This window comes from Spinacia oleracea, chromosome 3, assembly GCF_020520425.1.
Source record: "Spinacia oleracea cultivar Varoflay chromosome 3, BTI_SOV_V1, whole genome shotgun sequence".
Classification (NCBI taxonomy): domain Eukaryota; kingdom Viridiplantae; phylum Streptophyta; class Magnoliopsida; order Caryophyllales; family Amaranthaceae; genus Spinacia; species Spinacia oleracea.
The window spans coordinates 4,169,722-4,189,718 of record NC_079489.1 but is presented as its reverse complement, the minus strand read 5'-3'; positions in this window follow the sequence as shown (position 1 = coordinate 4,189,718).

The following is a 19,997-nucleotide window of genomic DNA, read 5'->3' as shown; positions in this document are numbered from 1 at the left end:
TGCATAGCATTAAACATTTAGACATGAGAATGAATCTCTCATTAGTCCCATATTATATGGCACGTTTTATTTTGTTATTAAAAACATGGACAAGATCCGATTGTGAGAACAAAGTTTGAGCTATAATATCTCTGAAAATATTTGTATACAACATGTTGATGAGGAGTGACTTTCTTCAATATTGTTTAAAGAACGTCAAATTCCCAAAGTACGCTACTTTCCTTCCATACCGTCCACGTCAGCATTAAAACCAGTCTTTTTTTTTTAACAAAGCGGCACTAAACCGCTATCTCAGATAGCGGCTGACATAAGTAAACCGCTATCTCAGATAGCGGCTGACATAAGTAAACCGCTATCTCAGATAGCGGTTTATTATAGTTTAAATCAGTAAATCGCTATCTCAAATAGTGGCATATAGTTTAAATCAAAACTTATAGTGAAATAGCGGTTTTGTTTTAAAGCAAACCGCCATCTCAGATGGCGGTTTAATGGTATAAACCGCTATCTGAGGTAGCGGTTTGCTTTAAAACAAAACCGCCATTTGAGATGACGGTTCAACGCTGAACCGGAAAAAAATATTACTTCTCTTTCTCCCTTGCTGACGTGGACGGTATGGTGGGAATTAACTTAGAAAATAACGTATTTTGGAAATTATTGGATCTTTATGCAATATTGAAGGAAATCGCTCGATAAGGAGTACATTCATCTTATATCCGGAAGCACTTAGAGCTAGTTGCTCCAAAAAGTGTTTTTCAGCTCACTTTATCGATTTTGATTATTTGTAAATTTTGACTCAAATTAGTTAATACTCAAATAGAAATTTCACCAGCGATATTAAACATTTAAACGTAATTCGAGCTCGTTGAAGTGGTGAGAACTGGGAACCAAAACTTTTGTTGGGTAGATAAGAAAAACGCAACCTGTTACGGGCTGGAATCTTACGCAGGTCAATCCGACCCAGGTTAATGAGTGTAAAACGTACCATTGGGTGTAGGGAGGCGTGGGTAAGGAAACCTTCAACGATGAACTGATGAAGATATGTAAAAGGAGACATAAAAAAGTTAATATCTCCCCTGTTCCGGAAATATCGCACCGATTGACTTTTACTCTTATATTACTTTGACTTTTAACATATCTCAAATCGTGTGCAAGTAAAAATTATAAAAAATTAATATTTAGAAAATATATATCGATACGAATCTAACATGACCCTACCGACTACTATTTTCTTACATATGAATCACAAAAAATGGCCAAAGTCGTAGTGTGAATAGTATAAAAAATAAAATGGTGTAATATTTCCGGAACAGATGAAGTATTTTTTTTTTTTGACATTGGATACAAAAATGTTGGTTAATGTCAAAGATTGACCCGTTTGCATTTTCGTGCTCAATCAATCTGTAGATCCTTAAGCTAGATCTAAGTAAAAAAAAAAATTCCTTTTATGATTCTACATGTCTGAATATCATTTGCATTGATCACACTATTGCCAATCAGAAGGTCTTGCGTGCACAAGTTGTACAATAAATTTATTGTGCACCAACATAACTTTAATCCAGTTTTCTCTAAACTTTTACCCAGTTTTCTCTAACTTTTATATTATTAAAAAAAAGTTAATAGATAAACATTTTAAAGTGTTAAATGATTAATTTTATAAATTATTAGTAATTTTTAAGAAATGTTTTTTATTAAAATGAAAATTTTTATTACTAAAAAGTAGATAGCTTTTACATACACTACTACAAAATAGGGCTAGAGCAACGCTCTTTTATGCAACGGTTTTACTAGCGTTACTATTTCATAGCTATTGCAACAGTTAAATAATTATTAATTTGGGTAGACTTTGACTTTAGAAAAATGTTGCTATAGACAAACTATTGCAACAGTTATATGTTACGACTATTTTATTGCAACAGTTTCTAATTTTTTAATAATTTGATGAAATATTGCTAACTGGTTTTAGTCAAAAATCTAAAACAAATTTTAAAAAATAAAAAATAAAATATTTTTATTAAAATAAATCAATAGGCGTTTTTTTTCCTCACCCCTTTTTTTCACGATTTTGTTCACCCAAAAGTCCAAACCCTTTGATGCACTTTCTTCCTGCCTCTGCGTGTTCTGGTTCTCTTTCGCCCTCCTTGTTGTTGTCTTTGATCTTTACTCATCGTTTCTTAAAGTAGTAGTAGATTGTAGATCGGCGTTTCTAAATTGGCTATTGGTCGGGCCTCTGGATTGGAGATACAGAAATTGGCGAATCCCAGTGCTACAAGAGTTGGTATGTATCTCTCGAATTTGGTCTTAAATTGCACAATTTTGCTGTTTAAGTTATTAACCGATTTCAATTGATTTTTTTTGGTGTGGTTTTTAAGGGATAAATTAGGGTTCTTAATTAGGGAATTCGGTTAATTGGGGAATTTGGTTGATTGGGGAATTTGTATTTTTGTTCACGTGTGTATTTGTTGATTCCAATAGGTTATTTCGGGTTATTTATTAAATATTCAACTATTCTGCTGCAGTTCTGTTTCTTTCTTTCGTTGTCTTGATCAGTTGGTTGTTGTTTGGTGATGATGTTGAGTTTTAATTCGCTGCTCTGGTCTATACTGGTGCTATACTGTTGTTGGTTTCTTTCTCATTTTGTTTCCTGTTTCTATACTGATGTTATACTTCTATACGGCTTCTATGGTTTATTCTGTTGCTTTAGTCTATACAGTTATACTGCTGGTCTGTTCTACACTTCTATACTACTACTGCTTTGGTCTATACTGCTATGTTGTTGCTCTGTTATATACGGCTACACAACTGCTACGGTCTCTTCTATATTGTGTTATGGTTTATACGGATATTACGTTTTTTGGTTGTAATTGGAATTGGTTTCTTTCTTGTTTTGTTGGTGTTGTTGAGCTGCAGGCAACCTTACTGCCTTTTGTACCTCGTGATCTCATTATCAAATAACACGCCAACTGCACTTACAAACTCACATATACTTAGGGGTGAAAGTGCTTAGCTTCATTTTGATATTTTAGAGGAGATGGGGACTGGCCCGAGTGAATTTTTTTTTTAGCTTTTGCTACAAGTTTAGATTTTTTTTTTTTTTGAACTTTTAAAGTGGTATAAAACAAAATTTTCACATTTTAATAGTTTGAATTAATTACTTCATCATGAAATTAAGCATTAACCCATCTAGGTATGTATCTAACACATTCTAGACTTCAAGTCAGACCATAATGTGGGAAATTGGAAATGAAAGGATGGATAAGAATGCGGTGCTAGATGGGTTGATCTAGTAGAGCATGTTAAAATTTCACTATATATGAACGCTGGTTGTATCTGCAAGCAATCCTGGATGCTCCTTTAGATCCAGGTGATGGAAATACAGGTGTTGCACTAATATTATGAGATTTCATATAATCAAGGTAACAAAAAAAAAATATTCATCCAAAGAGACAAGAAAGCATGAATACAGCTATAAAATTGCATCATTTGCTTTATATATACATTTGGATGTCCATGCTCAGGAGAAATTAATCGTACTTGCAGCATGTGTTCAAACAGTAGATGTGAATACATTAAGCGACAATTTTGGCAAGTTGTAACAGCAAAACAACAAAATTTAGAAAACGGTAATGAACTCTAACATTACTTCAAGCCGGTAATATAAAACTACCTCTGTTGTGAAATGTTATGTTGTTCTGGCCCGTTCTAATAGTCTGATGTGTTGTTACTGAAGGAAATAATGCCCTTGGTCCAAGTATGCATTTAATGATAAGTCTAATAAATGTTGTTCAGTATTAATTAACAAGTTAATAATTCAGTGAGATCAAGTGAGCTGAATGCCTAGCTAGAGGCCGCTTCAGTTCAAGTGGAATTAATGATATTAATCCACAGCTTACTCTTGACTGAACCCGTAGGGTCAAACAAATAGTACGTAAACGGATCAAGTATTTAATGGCATTAAATACTCCATCTATGGATATTCGGAATCGACGGATCTTGGTGGGAGCTGAGATCGTCAAAGGCAAACAAGTGAATACTCCGGAAACGATGATATTGCCGGAAACGGAAATATGGATCGTATCGGAAATATAAATATTATCCAAGTCGTAGATGTTGCCGGAAACGGAAACATGGTACGTATCGGAAAATATTATCGAAAATGAAAATATTGCCGGAAACGGAAATATTGTCAGAATCGGAAATATTATCGAACTCGGAAAATAATTCCGGAAACGGAAATATTAAATATTTGTTCGAAACGGTAATTAATTCCGGAATCGGAAATATTAAATATTGTTCGTATCGGAAATGAATTCCGGAATCGAGAATTTAATCGGAAGCGTATCGTACGAATTAGCATCGGACGAGGCCTGCCAGACAAAGGCCCATCACGAAGCCGGGCCATCGCCCAGCAAAGCCACACGCATCAAACACAGCCAAGCCCCGCCAGGCCCAGCGCAAGGCCAGGCCCAGCAAGGCCTTGGCGCGCGCGGAGCAATCATGTGGGCTTGCGCGGGTGGTGCTCGTGCTCGTGTACGGTTGTGTGCAATACAAATCCTAAAGCTATTAGAATTTGTTCTACGATTAAATCCTAATCCTAGTAGATAGATTTATTTAATAAGAGTCCTAACTGGATTCTAATTAAACTAAATTGGTATTCTAATAGGATTATAATTCCTTTCCATAAACTCTATAAATAAGGGCCTAGGGTCACATATTTAGAGAGACAATTTGAAGTATTCAAAGGTAAGATTTTGGAACAAAATCAGCCAAACACTTGTAGCCTATTAGCCGAAATTCTTAGAACCTTAAGGGCGATTCTAGTTGGTCAAGCTTAAGGCGAATCCGGACGTGCTGTGGACTATCTACGGAGGGACGACACTTGGAGTCCTAAAGACTTGTTCTTGTTCGGTTCGGGCGCAGCTAGGGAGGGCACGCTACAAAGTGTATGCATCTGAATTATGCTAAATGATTATGTGTAAATAATATGTTTCCTGGCATTAAGGTTTTCCGCATGATTTATGTTTTGTCATATGTATCATAACCTAACAGTGGTATCACGAGCCTCTTATTATTTTCATAATCTAAATTGCATGAACATGGTTAAATTTTACAAATTTGCAAGGAATTAAAGGGGTGATTAGTTTTCGTAATTAATTGCAAATTGCGTTTATTTAATTATATGTACGCAGTTTTTTCGGCAGAATATTCGTTACTCAACCAAATCGAGTGATTTTTGTGTCAATTTCTCATGTAAAAGGCATTCTAAAATTTTGACAAAAAGACTATTTTTCGCCGAAACCCAGAATTCCCAAATTCGAAGCCTAACTATGACTTTTCGGAGGTTTAAGTTTTTCGAACGCAAAAGTTTGTAAATTTAAGATGTTAAATTAAATATTTGCGATTCTTGTTGATAAATCTTGAGTTTTTGATTGACTTACAGTATATGTTTAACAATTATGAATGCCTAGACTTGTTAATTATACAACCTAATTTGTAATTATGATTAATTTGTTGAAATTCGAATAATTTAGAATTGATTTGATTTTCATAATTAATTAATAATTTAATTAGGTATCCATGATTAAAATCCACCATAAAAATTGTTAATTTGTGATAAATTTTAATTTTTTATGACCTAGATTTGAATCCATGTTAATCGGAAATTAATTGATTAATAACTTTTCGATTTTTCGCCCTAAAATTATGAAATTAATATGATTTATTAATTTATCGTTAATTTTAAATTTAAATTTTTTAATTTTTATGAAATCGCTCATAAATGTTGCACGCACAAAGCAAAGGAAGCTACGTGTTACCCTTAAGGGGTGTTGTATAGTGCGGGCACGCGACGACGAGCAAGGGAGCTCGTCGCCCGTGCGGTACAAATGCAGCGAGCAACCAAGACATGGCGCGCGCGCGCGAGGCAAGGAGCCTGGGTGTGTGTGTGTTGTGTTGATGGGCGGTGGGCGAAGGGGCGTGGCACAAGGTCGAGGCGCGCGCGCGGGAGAGCGCAAGCTGGGTCGCCCAGCGAGCACTGCTCCGCGCACCAACGAGCGCTGCCTCACCACGATAGTTGCTGCGATGCATGCGGGCGAGCAGGCTGCGCGCAAGCGTGGCTTGGCTTGATGCGTTTGCGCGTGGCTGCTGCTGCATTGTGCCAATGGGCGTGCGGACGGTCGTGCACTCGATGGGGCTTGGGCGCAAGCCCAAGTGCTCGTCGTGTTACGATTGAGTCATTTTGAATTTTAATTTTAGATTTTCAGTTCGGAAATAATTTTAATTAATTTTAAAATTAATAATTTAAATTGTTTTCTCGGATTTTAATTTTGAATATTATAATTATTATAAATTTTATTTATACTAATTATTTTACTAAAATTAAACCTTGAATAAATTCATTTAATTCAACTGAAAAATAAATTAAATAAATGGATTCAATTATAATTTTATATGGGCTTTAAATTTTAATTAAACTTGTATGTTCCCGGTTAGACTAGAAATACATTTTTATGTTTAAAATTAGTAAAGCATATAAAGTTATTGGTTTAAGTGGGAGCAATTTTAGTCATAAACTCTTGATTAGGTCTACAAACCCTTTAAGGTTAAACAACTTGATTAGAATTAATAAGGACTGAATAATTGGTAGATTATTGGTGCCCTTGATTAATTGTTGCAAATATTTATGTGATGCATACAATGTGTTTTTACTAACAAATTCTATGTGGGCTATTCATGATAATGAATGGGTGAATGGTATATATTGTATATGTACTGTTTTGCCGGTTATGAAGTGACTAGTATGGCCCAAATAGGATAGAAAATATGGTCTGCGCACCATTAATTTGAATGTAATTTGTGTAATGCACCAAATTTGTTTTTCAATTCAAATATGGTCTGTGTACCATCAAATAGTTGTAATTAGTTTAATTATAGCTGATCCTGTTTGAAGAAAATGGCGCCTCCCACGGTGAAATTCAAGACGGAGTTTCCAATATCCATTTTCGTGACGGACTTTGAAGTTGAAGCTTCAAGATGAAGTCGGGCCATACTAGATCACATTTATCCTATGCATGCTTTAAGTTATTTATTGCTTTTAAATATGTCTTAAATATGCATGAGATTGTGGCTTGATTATGTTGCATGATTAAGGATTTTAGTTCACTTAAAATCTAACCAACATAGTAAGAGCCTTAAGTTCCAAACTTAAAAATTGAGTTAAAAGGTGTCATGCCAAAATAATACTTACTTGGATAACCTTTACACCAATCTAGTAATAGATTACGCTCAGCGAGGTGTTACTTATTGATCCTAAAGGGGTAAGGTACACAAATAAATGTGAGTACATGTTAGTTTTGGTGAAACTCAACGATATAAGTAAGGAGTCCTTTTATGTCGTGGAAAAATCGATAGGTTTACCTAATAAGCTCTTAGACGTACCTATCAACCAAGAGTAGTTTCTAGACTATTAGCAAAAGGTTTTTGCTTACCTAAAAGATTTTAGAATTGAGTCTAAATACATAATGTGCTTAATTCTTCAATGGGTTTTAGGATCTTGGAATCATTTTATTCACACCTGCCGGAACAATAAACTCGAATAAAATGTTAATGACTTGTTTAAATTGCATGAATGCTTTAATTTTCAAGTTATTACTCATGATAAATGTTTAGACTTTACATGCTTCAATGTATGTTTTAATTATTGTTTATAATTAAATATCTTGCACTGCAGTAAATCCCTTTACAAAGGTAAGAGTAACTTTCCTCGATTGGTAGTGAATCCAAGAACGATTCACGAAAATGAGAGAAAATGAGCAATTTAAAATGTACGTTTCTTTTAGCAACTTTTATGGTTGTTTTCGAGTACCAAAATCGAATGGCAAACCAATTGGTGCTTGTGAATTCAAAATACAATGTAGTTTTGAGATCATAAAGCATTGAGTTTAAACGCTCAGCTTTACCAATGGTTAACAACCTAAAATCTGTGTCCATTTAATTCTCGAATGAGTCTAGTCTCTAGACATTCGAATAGATCGATGATTAGAGAACTTTAGAAGCTTCTGGTAAGATCATCTAGTTGAAAATAATACTCAACATAAATAAAATGGTAAGAACTTTGTTGGAGTGACATTGGACATGTCTAAACAAAGTATAAAATTCAACACTAGAGAAGTCAATTCTTAAGGCTATTAGAAAGGGTACAAGAAATAGGAAAACAAGGAACAAGTGAAAGGAATTTACGATTCCGTTTCTACCTGTAAGTTTATGTTTAAAGAGAAGTCACATAGCAATCAAACTTCCTTGGTATCATATACCGCTTGAGGTTCTTACTTCGGTAATAACTCAAACAATGGAAGCTAGGCTACACTAATGGCCTACAATTGGGAAATGAAGCATGGCAATGCTACATTAGTTGTAGGGTCATCTGGTTTGTTTTAAGTCCTTTCAAGGCTGGAACTTAATGGCTATTTTGTTCCATAATCAGTATACCTAAATTTCTGCTTCAAACACAGAAAGACTTACATTCAGAAGAACAAAAAAAATGCTTGTTTGTTTGTTTATTTGTATGAAATGGTCATATTACAGGTTGAGTCAATATGCTTGATTAAAAACAAACATCTCTTTAACAATAAGAACTTAACTAGGTTCAAATCAATCTCTTGATTTGAGTTCCACGAATCTTTGGCATTGTTACTTAGACCATGTCAACAAGTTAACATTCAAAAGCTCTATTTTGATGGACTTTTGAAAGTTGATTGATTTCTAGATCAATTCAAGACAAGCTAGTCTTACTTGTTGAAAGTAACAAAAGATATGAACTATTGTTAGAACGCCTAGACAATAGAGTTCAAAGCTAAAGAATGATTTTATGACTTTATTATTTCACATGGTTTTGAGTGAATATGGATATATTTACTCAAAGTGATATAAGTTTGAGTCTGTTTGGCTAGTTCAAAGATTCAGAAGTATAAAATGCACTTGGCAAGAAATCATAAAGATCTAGGTTAGATCATGACGATGATTACTTTAAGACCAAATATGATCATCAATGATTGTGTGTTGTAATTTCACGATCTAGCTCCATAAGATATGGCATATCTAAGTTGGAATGACCGAAGTCAATAAGTACTTGATTTGATCAATGATGAATCATAAAGACCTTTCCTATAATTTCTAAAACAAAATGCTCAACTACCACCAAACTAAACCAAATTCGGCAAAGCTATTGAAAAGTAATTTCAGAATATCTTTTCATAACATATCTAAAGAGTTGCTAAACTTAGTGAGAGCTTAGTGTTTGTTATTCGACAAACTAAGGCCCAAGTATAGATATATGTTTCATTGTGATTTATTCAAATGAGACACAAGGGTATTGTTTCTACCATGAATTTTTGAGAACATAATGTTTGTTTGCTCGAAATAATGTCATTTTGGAGATTCGTTTCCAAAATGACAAGTGGGAGAAAATAGACCTCGAAAGTCTTCGAGGCGAACAACAAACATAAACGGACATTCCGGAGGCTTTTCGAAGTTCTTCAGAAAATCCGAACACTTATTCTTTAAGGACTTTGGAAGTGGCTTTAAAGAAAAGACGTCTCAAAGGACTTTCAAGTTCTGTTGATATTCTATTGTTTGATGTTCTATACCCAAGTAGGCATAGAGTTCAAGTCCCTGAAACTATGAGATTCTTCTATTAGATAGTGAAGAAACCTACAAATTACAGTCAAACTATTATCATGTAGATTAATGAGTTTGTGACTTGTTAGAAAGTTATGACGAAACCTAGATTCCCTAAAATGGTTAGAGGCCATATATAGACTCAAATGTTTTAAATGGTTAGAGGCCATAAAGCATACTCAATGTTTTGATGACAAAATTGAAATTTTGTTGATTTGCAAGAATGGTTTACACCTATTGGTTGCAAATTGGTTTTAAGGATAAAAACCATCAAACATGGAATTGTGTTCACACACAAAGCTAGATTAGTTGCTAAAGGTTACAAGCAAATTCACGTTGTGGATTGTGTTGAAACCTCATGCATAATCGTAATGCTCAAGTCTATAAATCAAGCAACAATTGCATATTGGTACATATGGCAATTGGATGACAAAACATCTTCCTCAATCAAATGTTGGAAGAAACTATGTACAAGGCATGTCATAGGAATTGTGGATCCAAATAAATGCTTAAAAGGAAAGCTAGCTTATGAAATCTGAGTACAGATTTAAGCAAGCAATTGGAAATTGGAAATGTATTTTAGTGAAACTAATAAGTATTTAGTTTCATAAAATGTACATGATTCTTATAGATGTATAAGAAGTTTAATGGGAGTACATAAAACTTAATTGGTCCTATGTGTATCACACACATATCTCTCTATTATGAAATAATATTCAAATGCTAATGACTTAGATTTGAAATTATTTATCAATGATGGACCATGGCGAAACTTAGTACATACTGGGTATTAAGATCTATTTAAGATCTTATAATATTGTTTTAGATTAAGTAATGGAATTTACTAAATCAAACACGAAAGACTCCATTGTAGATATTCGACCCATATGAATAAATCTAAGTAAAGGATGTTTGAACTATGTATAAGCATTTACTAAGTTAAACATCAAAGAGTCTAAATGAGATTCTTAAACCTATATTATATGTCAAAGAATTTAGCTGGATTCAATATCTGTTGAAATTGAATGAGCTAAAGTTACATGAATAGAATTCAATTGAGAATAATTCTGCAAAAGAATTTATCATGTATGATATAATATGAGGATCGCCAAAAATGTATCGTATGGCTTTAGGCATGACGAACATATACCAATCTATATTGATCTAAGTGAAGATCAACTAGATTGAGATCAAGAAAAACTTATGGTACTTGAAAAGGTACATAAAAGTAGTTCTTGATTCAAGAAAATAAAGGTATGCTAAATATTGGTGCTACACGCATAAACACTGGCAAAGGATCAAGCAAGATCCCTTTGGAGTTAACCATTGACAAGGGCGAGCTAAAGAGCATCGTATTTTGAAATGGCAACATGGATTGGAGACCATGAGTTGTTGCGTGGGAAATTAAATATTAATTTCTATGTTCTAAGATACAGCTAGAAAGTCTTCCACATATCTGTAACTGCCTGGATAAGTAAATCCTACCAAAGCATCACTAGCAACCTATACAGTTGAAGTAAAAGTACTTATTGCCTAAGAAGCAATAAAACAGGGTTGTTTATGTTAAAGAGTTCTTCACTGAACTTGGGTAGATCACATGTCTGCTGACTTGATGATTCTTCATTGAAAAATGCGTAGAACCACTCTTGTAGCTAGACAGACTAGATCACAAAATAAACATACTCAAAAGATCTTATCATCATATCTCGAAGAACATTCGATGAAAAGGATATTAAGACTGGCAAAGCATGATAACTAAACCTATGCGACAAGTGAGAAGCAACACTCACATTGTAGCACTGGAAATCAAGCATAGCTTTGAATTCCATGAACTGTTTTAAAGATGGGTTTGAGGCCCATGGTTGTAAAACGTTGGGGTTGAACATTTATCATATATGAAATGTAATTTCATATTCCATTTAATCTTGGTTTAGTATTAAATGATGTGTCCCTTCAATTTGATGATATATTCAAGATAGACTGTCAGGACCAGTCCTGTGACTAAGAAATGTCTTTCAAGTGAACTTGAATGTCAAAAGTTGAAAATGGTCCCTGGTCGGAGTTTTCTATAAAGATGGACGCATAGAAAACGTTAGAAGACTAGAATGCAAGATGACTAGTAGTTCTGTTTCTTGAACTATGTGGACATGGCAATATCGTAATCATTTGCATAAATACTTACTTTGGGAAGACTAGTATCGGACAGACCTATGAAACTTTACTGTAAGAGATGAAAATCTGTCATAAGTAAATTTCATTAAAGTTATTAGACACTAAATCCTCAATACTTGAGTGATTTGAGATTACTTGTTTGAGAACTGCTTACTTTGACGTTGACCAACCGTCGCACCGTAAAAGGAGGCTATAAAGGCAACGCTCAGGTAATCACCTATCAAACGAAGTATAATCTCAAGATCGCAAGATTGGGATTGTCCTCCCATAAATCGGGATGAGATGCTAAAAGTTGTACAAGGCCACTCGGAGAGCTAGAAACTGTAAAATGCATGGTCGTGCTCAGATGAATCATAGGCTATGATTATCTGTTTATTTGATCAGTTGAACTCTGAAACCGAGAAACACCTCTGGACGTAATAAGGATGACAACTCTTACCTTATGTTCAAGAGCAAGCATCGAGCGACAAAGGAATTAGGAAATGCACACTTGTCCCTAAGGACAAGTGGGAGACTGAAGGAAATAATGCCCTTGGTCCAAGTATGCATTTAATGATAAGTCTAATAAATGCGGTTCAGTATTAATTAACAAGTTAATAATTCAGTGAGATCAAGTGAGCTGAATGCCTAGCTAGAGGCCGCTTCAGTTCAAGTGGAATTAATGATATTAATCCACAGCTTACTCTTGACTGAACCCGTAGGGTCAAACAAATAGTACGTAAACGGATCAAGTATTTAATGGCATTAAATACTCCATCTATGGATATTCGGAATCGACGGATCTTGGTGGGAGCTGAGATCGTCAAAGGCAAACAAGTGAATACTCCGGAAACGATGATATTGCCGGAAACGGAAATATGGATCGTATCGGAAATATAAATATTATCCAAGTCGTAGATGTTGCCGGAAACGGAAACATGGTACGTATCGGAAAATATTATCGGAAATGAAAATATTGCCGGAAACGGAAATATTGTCAGAATCGGAAATATTATCGAAATCGGAAAATAATTCCGGAAACGGAAATATTAAATATTTGTTCGAAACGGTAATTAATTCCGGAATCGGAAATATTATGTAATCCCCCGTAATTTTATACATTTTATTCATATATTTTAACATATATTTAATAAATAATTTACGAATTTTAGAAATAAATATATATTTAACGTATATTTATTTTATTTCATTTTGAATATTTTTAACGATTTATGAAATCAAAATAATTTTAGAATTTTAAGTTGAAAAGAAATCGAATTACGAAAACTGATTGAATTTAGAAAACGATCCTATTTGGTTTTGGATTTGAATCCTAAAATTAAATCCTAGTTCAAGCCCATTTTGCAAAGCCCAAACAATAAACCCCATACTCCCTTCTCTACCTCTAATTCACGTAAAACAAAAAAAATAGAAAAAACACACCAAAACTCCTCTCTCTCCTATTTCACGTGAAGAAGCCAAAACCCTTCTCCCTTACTTCTCTCTCACTGCCGTTCTCCTTCTTCCTTCACGTTCCTTGCTTTGCCAGCCGCCGGACCACCATTGTTCATCACCGTCGGCATCCCTGTTCGTCCACCGTTCGTCTGGTAAGCCAACCTTCTCTTCTTCTTCGTTCCCTTTCCGTTTATCACTCCTCCTCTCTCCTAATCGGGTCTTCTATTTTCGCACAGCCACCACCGAGGACCATCAGCCACCTTCGCCGTTCCCCTGCACGCTGCGCCGCACCACCCGTTGCTGCTGCCCAGTCGGCCTCCATCCTTCTCCTCCACACACGCAAGCAACTTTGCCCTCTCTTCTGTGTTTCTTGCTCGAAAAAAACGCAACCACCATTGCCGACCACCGCGTCGCCCAGCCCTGCCGCCGCCAGGCCCGCTGCCGTGTGTTGTTGCCACCGGCCAGCACTTCCTCTTCCTCTCTCTTTGGTTAATTTTAAACCCTTAAAACTAATTCATGTTTTAATTATGTTTTATTAATTTAATTTATGTTTTCTTGAATTAAATTTATAGTTTTATGATTCACTTACGAATTTCATATTTATATGTTTGCATAATTAAATTATTAATTTTCAGATTATATAATTTGATTGAAATAAGAGTTTGAATTATTTAAAGTATGAATTTTAAGGGTTTAATAGTTTTGAAATCATGATAGGATGATTATAAATTATTAAAGTTATTGTTTCTACGATTTCCAAGTTTTGGGAGTAGTTTAAAAGTGGTTATATTGCTGAAAATTTAAAGTACTATGTTTGCAAAGATTTTTCAACGAATTTCAATCACTAATTCAATAATTATGATGCTAGGAAATCAAATGTGCACGTTTCAATGTTACGGAATGTTCTAAATATGGTTAGGATGCATTTAGAATGCTTTATTATGGTTACCAATGATTAGAAATTGATTGGTATTACTTGTTGGTTGTTTTAGGCGGAGAATTCTCTTTAGGCGACTTTTGAAAGTGTTAAGGTGGCCTATCAGTTTGTTTACACAAGGTACGTACATACCTGTGTGCTTGGAATGTGTGCTAATTGTTAAAACCATGCTGAATTATTGATGGACTTGGTTATCTTAATGTTGTTGATGAACTTAGTCAGGTTGAAATTGTATGTTTGATACTGTTGGATGAACATATTAAACCTTTATTGCATTTCGAGGATTATAACATGTTAGTATGGAAGATTGATGCAAACATGTTTGATTGGGAACACTAGATTATTCAGTACATAATTCAGATCAGTTAATTGTTGTTCCCTTTTTAGCTTTTCACTACTTTATGAGGGCGGAGGACCTCATTTAGTAAGTTGAAACCTTATACCCATATTCAGGGGTTGATCAGTATTAAAGAAAAGATCGGAGTTAATTAGAACGAGTATTGTTTGATGCCTTTGTGATCGCGTACTCAATTCCAAGATAAAAACAGTTGTAAATAAATGTGAGTTGCATGCCTTATGTGATTGTTGAGTCATAACAGGGTGTCAATTTGTAAATCATGTAAAGTGAAACTGAGTAGCAATAGCTTTAGACTGTGCACGTCTAAAGTGACGGACAAACAGGAGTTGGGGTTCATGGTGGTAGCCCATGGCCTTTCATTCGGACCGGATTGATCACCGCGTCCTATTTTCAGTCAAACGTTCCTCGATATCGCAGGTCACTGAGGTTACGGAGTCGCGCCCGTACCTCGTCTAGCTAGAAAACTCGGTCCATTGCCTATTTCAATTAAAATAATATTATTGTTATAAAAGTCTAGTCCAGTCTAGCCTAGTCTAATTAAGTATGGTCGTCAGATTATCATGCTTTGTCTGCCTTAATTATGTTTAATAGTATCATGTTAGGATTATTATTGCTTTAGTATGTAGTACTCAGCTTTGCTGATTACGTGCTTTGTTTGTGTGTGTTGATCATGGCTATGCCTATTGATCCTGTGATGACCCATCTTTGGTGAGCAGTCTCTAAGGATCAATAAGCGTTTCCCATCTACAGGTTGAAGATGATGCATCATTGGGATCGGGATTAGAGAGCTTGTAGTTCTTTTGATTTTCTAAGTTGGATTTGGTTTGTTTAAGTGGACTCTAAAACTTATTGAATTAGTAACATTAACTTTGTTTTTCGTTGATTGGTTTTTGAGATTTATTCTGAAAATGATTATTTATAAACCTACAGTTAGTTTTATGTTTTCCGCTGCAAAATTCTGAATAAGCCGTTACGTTTTCACACGGGCGATAATGCCTTGATAATTCTCTACGTTTTATATTTAAAAGTTATTTTAGAAAAGAGAGAATTGTCGGGGTGTTACAAAGTGGTATCAGAGTGCTTATGGTTTTAATTCAATAATTTTTAGGCGCCTAAACTAGCTAGTTTCCTAAAACGAATTTCCTAGAATTGAGCTCCTACTCATTATATCATTTAAAAATGCGTACTTTTTTTTGGGGGACCATATTCATTTTATTTTGTTTGAAAGTACATTAATATTTCTTATTAAGTTGAAATTAACTTATTTATTCAAAAAAAAAAAAAAAAAAAAAATCGTTTATGTGAATTAAGTGTTTTTTGTTTTTTTGAAATTTAAATTAATATTTTCGGAATTATTATTATTATTTTTTTCTTAAAAAAAAAAATAAAAAAAAAAAAAAAATAAAATAAATAAAATAAAATAAAATAAAATTATTTATTAATAATTTGTCGTTTAATAATTATTCTTTTAATGAATCTAATTCTTATAAATCGTTCTTGTTTTATTCTTTAAATTCTTCAATGCTTGACCTATTATGATTATTTTGAGAGAGGGGTAGCATAGGAAAGGGCATATAGAATAGAAGCATTGTGTCTGCATTATGTCAACATGATTGTAATTTCTCTACCTGCTAACTGTCGTGTCTTTTCTATGCTTTGCGATTGATATATATTCTTACTTAATTGTGTATTGTGGGATCATACGGTAAGTGAGAGTACTAATTACTAACATAGAAACTATGTTTAGTTGTTATAGATCACTAATCATGTCTGACGTGGAAGAAAATAGAATAGGGAGCAACTCCAATCTTATTAATCTGAGTGATGATGAAAAAGTGATGAATTATGAACCTGACAACAGTAGAATTCGTAGTCTAGAGCACATTTGTCGCGAAGTAATGAAAACAAGTGCGCATGGTAGTGATGATGAGGCGATTCGTGAGTATGACCGTGCTGTGGGTCAAACAAAAATGGATATCTACAAAGCCTTTCTGAGGGTTGAATCTGATTCTGAGCCTGAGTTTGAGTTTGAGCCTGAACCTGAGCCCGAGCCTGAGCTAGAGGAAAATAATCATCAACTTCAAGGCCCACGAAGATCCGCAAGGCCAAGAAAACAAGCTTATTATTTCGATATGGATAATGATGATGAACTTAAATATGAGTTATTCACCCTAGAAGGTTATAGCGAATCAAAGGACAAGTCTGATGATGTCTCCCTTTAGCCTTGTTTACATATTTAGTTGTGTGTGAGAAAAATGTTGGACAATTCGCCCAACCATAGTTTATGTTTATATCATAGAACTTTTATTTTATTTTGAGGACAAGTGTGTTGTTAATATTTAGGGATTGTTATAAACATTCTTTTGAGGAATACAAGTTAGATTATTGATTATCCAAAGGATCAAAAGTTTATTTTGGGACGCAAGGGGAATGTTTCTTCTTTTATGCTACCTTGTTATTCGTGATGATTGGACTGCATTTCTTATTTCTCAGTTGAATGCCCTGTATGTGAATATCATTCATAAATGATCGAGGGGATTACCTTCGTAAATAATGGTTGCACATTCGTAAATGTTTGTTTATTTTACGTGAATTTTGGATGTTGGTGTGATATTACTTTGCTAGAGGATAATATAAGTAAAGTTTCGAACCTGAATTAGAGTATATTAATTTCAGGTCGCGTTCAGGAATGACCAACAATAATGACCTAGCTGTTGTTTTTCGCCTCTTGGCGGAAAAACTAGCCCAGGAAAGAACTGAGCGCCCCGATTCTGTAGGGGACATGTTTGAAAGGCTTGCGAAATTTAAGCCACCATACTTAGAGGGGCAAGCAGACCCGACCTTCCTAGAAAACTGGATTAGGGAGTTTGAAAAACTATTTTGGGTGGTAAATTGTCCTGAAAATATGAAAGTAGGTCAAGCTGTCCTTTACCTAAAAGATGAGGCCGATCAATGGTGGAAAGAGAATGGAACTAGGCTAAGTGTTGTTGAAGGATTTAATTGGGACTCATTTGTTGTTGCGTTGAGGGAAAAGTTTTATCCTCCTTTCATAACAAAACGAAAAGCGCAGGAATTCATAAACCTTGGGATGGGGAGTATGACCATCGCTGAATATTATAGCAAATTTATAGCACTGTCGGAGTTTGCACCTGAGGTTGTAGCTACAGAAGAGATAAAGGCTCAGAGGTCTGAGCAAGGGTTGACCGATGAGATCCAGTTGGGATTAGGTGGAGAAACCTTTACATCTTTAGATAATGTGTATGAGAGAACCGCTAATATTTATGGTTTGCAGTCCTTAAGGGACGAGAAAAACGTTGTTGGGAAGAAAAGAAAAGTGTTAAATGTCCGGGAAAACCAAGGGAATTTCAAGAGGAATATGAATGAGAATAGGAATGGAAATGGAAATGGAAATTATCGAGGAGGAAACAGTCAGGGGCACAACAATAGGAGTCAATCCGTGAGAATGTATCACTGCAAGAGGTGCAACAATAATCACCCTGGTAAGAATTGCAAAGGAGAATTAGTGACCTGCAACTATTGTCAGAAAAGGGGGCATAGGGAGTATGAGTGCTTCACTAAGCACAGAAAGGAACAAAATAGTAATGGAGGTGGGAACCAAGTGAGATTTAACCAGTCTGGAGGTCAAAATTCAAAGCCTGGAGGGGCACAAAACAATCAAGAGAACTATAATAAACCTGCAAATGATAACAACAACCAGAATAAGGCTCCAGGAAAACCGTTCATGATGGCTAGAAATGAAGCTGAACATTCTGCAGACGTAGTTCATGGTACTTTTTCTATTAACTCCGTGCTAGTTAAAACATTATTTGATTCGGGAGCAACTTATTCTTTCGTTTTGTCATATGTTATTAAGAGTCTGAAGTTAGTAGATTTTGAATGATTGATTTACCTGTTATTATGTCTACTAGTGTAACCATAAGGTGTATAAGATTATTTAAGAACTTGCCTTTGAAGACAAAGGATTGCGTTCTCCCTTCGGATTTGACAAAAGTTTAACTTTAGGGACCTAGATGTAATTCTAGGGATGGATTGGCTAAGTTTGTACAAGGCTAATGTGAAATTCAGAAAATAAGTTTATGGAACCCTATTGGAAGGTTGACCTCGTGTAGATGTTTTGAGAAGTCCAAAAGCCTTTGGTTATTTCTGTAATGCGAGTGAGGAAATTGATGAATAGGGAGCGTGAACTATTTTTCTGTAGTGTGTTAGAGGTGAGTAAAGAAGTGGAGTGAAAATCGAGGATGTTTGCTATTGTGAGTGGATTCATTGATGTGTTTCCGAGTGAAATTGCAAGTATGTTACCTGTTGGAGCCTTTGAGTTCACTATAAACTTAGTTCCTGGAACGACACCTATAACTAAAGCACCATATAGAATGACACCTCTCGAAATGAGCAAATTAAGACACAATTGCAAGAGTTGTTTCGTTAAGGGGTATATTGGGCCTAGTGCATCACCGTGGGGAGATCCTGTGTTGTTTGTTAAGGAGAAAGATAAGAGTATGGAATTATGTATCGATTTTAGGGAGCTAAGCAATGCAACCATCAAGACCAAGTATCCTTTGCCTAGGATAGATGACATATTGGATCAATTGAATTGGACGAGTGTGTTCTCGAAGACTGATTTGCGTTTAAAGTACCACCAATTGAGAATAGCTGATAAGGGCCTAAGACCTCATTAGGATTCGTCATTGTCATTATGGGTTTAGAATAACGTCTTTTGGGTTAACCAATGCACCTGCATTAATTATGGATTTGATGAATGAGATTTTCTACGAATTCCGAATTTAGTTCGTTATGATGTTATTGATGATATTCCTATTTATGCATAGAATGAGAAAGAGCATGACAAACACTTGAGGATTACTTGGAGACGCCTAGGAAGAATCTAGTTTTATTAAATGAAGTATACAAATCTTGAAGTCATATGTATATAAGTGACACCGACGGAAAAGTGAAGGACTAAATTAATTGAGAACTATGTTACGTAAGGGATTAAATTTAAGAGAAGATTCGAGTGGTCCAGGATCGTTAGAAATCATTTGTTGTCTTGAAAAGATGGGAATGTATGAATTGGTGGAAGTGCTAAGAGTTAAGACCAAGAGTTATGACATAAGGAGGTTTGGTAAAAAGGAAAAGTTGACCAGAAAGAGTCTCTGTTGATCCTGCTAAGATTCAAGATGTGAGTGAGTGACCTACTCCAAAGAACGTGTCCGATATTTAAAGTTCTCTAAGCCTAGACGACTATTATAGGAAGTTGTGAAAGACTTTTCGAAGTAAGCAAAACCAATGACCAACTTGTTGAAAAAGGAATCGAAATTCAAGTGAAGTAAGAAATGTGAGGAAGCTTTCCAGATTTTAAAAGAGCGTTTGACCTCCGCACCTGTCGTCGTGTCAATTGAAACCTTA